Here is a 2,040-nt window from a genome sequence, read left to right as displayed (position 1 = left end):
CTTCAAGTGGCTTAACAACTCTTTGGCTGGTTGAGTGTAAACTCAAGTGAGAACACTCAAAATCGCCAACGCAGCTGACACAACTCAAATTAAAGTGAGTGAGTTTGAGAGCAAATCGGATTGACTCAAACATTAGTCACTGCTTGAGCGCAAAGTAAATTTCACTAAAACGGCAGCTGAAACGGTTAAAACCCCACAAACTGTGAAATTCCACAAAATTGTTGCTGAGTCGTGCAAGTAGCTTGTATGTAAATTGCAAAATTCCATGCATGAAAAAATATTATAAATTTAAATTTTTATTATGAAATGCGACATGTGCGCAGGTAGTTATTGAGGTGTTGATGTGTGTGTGTGTAACCTGTTGAAGGGTCTTAAATGAAAGAAAATACGTGTACTCGTGTGCGATTAAGTATTTTAAATTATATTTTTTATTTCAAAAAATTTTTAGAAACAATAAAAACTTACATATACTAAGGATGCGTTTTAAAATAAATTAGCATTTAAAAAAATAAATATGTTTTTACAATTAAAATTATTATTCACAACTATTAACAACTTCGTTTCTTAAATCTAAGCGCATTTTTGGTTAAAGAAATTCACAAAATTTCTAACCAAATGCATTGTTTGCTTAAGAAAATTGCACTAGTTTTCACTAAATTATCACAATAATCAATTGAGTGTGGTTGGTAGTGACTACCAACCAGTTTCAGCATTTGGCATTCATATTTCACTTTCACAAAATTGTCATCACTTTAACTAAACGTATTCAAAATCGAGCTCAGGAAAGGTATCTCCTCATCGTCTTTGCTGACGCCACGTTCCTCATCCTCATACTCGTCATCGTAGTCGTGATGTCTGATCTTTTGCGGATATGCATAATNCAAGTATGTAGATATTTGTAACCGCTCTTTTCACGTAGAAAGCAATTAAACTGCAAACAAAAAAGAACAGCGTGAATTATAAATAAATATTGGAGCTAATATGGCTGCGCGGAGCCAATTACTTAAGTAGCTGTGTACGAGTATGTAAACAATTAAAACAAAATTCCAAAATTTTTTCACTGCCACAACTTACAAGCAAAACAAGTTAACTGGTGAGCGCTTCAACGTCGACTGCCTCACCGCTTTGAAAATATATGAAAAAAAGCGTTGTAAAATAGCGTCTAAGCTGCGCTGAGCAGGCAAAACAAGCCAATGTAAGGGGCACTGCGCTGGGCGGGCTTTAAAGCGCACCATTTCTCGCATATTCTCGCCAACAGCTGATTTATGATGAGTCAGTCATTGTCTCAGCTGCTGGTGATCATCCATGCTCTGATCGAAGGTAGCGAGCGTGAGCGCGGAGAAGAGTTGACCGAGATGGGTTGCATAGCTGTAAAAAATAAAAAAAATTAAGACAATAGAAAATTAATATGTAGACGCTACTTGCGCTTAGCTCGTTCGATGAGACATGCGCGCATACTCGCAACCATAAATGAATCAATATCTCAATATGTTGTGCTAATATGTACTAAGTCTATGCAGCGAGAAAATTTTTTAAATACTTTGAGCGCATTTGGTGATGATTGCGCACAGTGGCGCAATTAGTTTATTTTTCTGTGGGTGACTAATAAAAGGTGCGAAATAATATTTGTTGCTAAGCTGAAATTTTTTGTAAGAAAAAAAAAGTTTAAGATTTCATAGAGTATTCAAAAACTTGAGCGATAAAGGAATAACTTGCTAAGATATTTTTCCTTTGATTCATGAACTGAGGAGCTGCTAATTTCTTTTCCGACACATTTTTAGTAAATGGTACCTTTCAATAAATCTTTCTTCTTATTTCTGATGTAACTGAGTTTTCCGATTTCTCGATTATAGTTCCTCTATTTTTTAGCTACTATTTTGTTTCTGGGATTACTTTTTAACGCAGTATATCTCTCGTCACCACTTTTCTTAATTTATTCTCTTACAATTGATCCCAGTGAACTATGTATCTCTCTTTTTCTGTCTCTCTCTCTCTTTATGGTAGTTAGAGAACCTTACGTTCTGTGGCCGTCTGGAAACA

General features: G+C 35.3%; 1 long non-coding RNA gene across 1 annotated transcript; it reads right to left on the bottom strand.

The window, feature by feature from the left end:
- Window positions 1-881: 881 nt before the first annotated feature.
- LOC108367980 (uncharacterized) lies at window positions 882-1,175 on the bottom strand. Its single transcript, XR_001848315.1, has 2 exons — window positions 1,075-1,175; window positions 882-931 (listed from the first exon to the last, which is right to left on the bottom strand). It is a non-coding gene; the product is annotated as an uncharacterized LOC108367980 (long non-coding RNA).
- Window positions 1,176-2,040: the final 865 nt, after the last annotated feature.

This window comes from Rhagoletis zephyria, unplaced genomic scaffold (assembly GCF_001687245.7).
Source record: "Rhagoletis zephyria isolate East Lansing unplaced genomic scaffold, Rhagoletis_zephyria_1.1 Rzeph_scaffold_02903, whole genome shotgun sequence".
Taxonomy (NCBI): domain Eukaryota; kingdom Metazoa; phylum Arthropoda; class Insecta; order Diptera; family Tephritidae; genus Rhagoletis; species Rhagoletis zephyria.
This window is presented reverse-complemented; position numbering and strand designations above follow the sequence as displayed.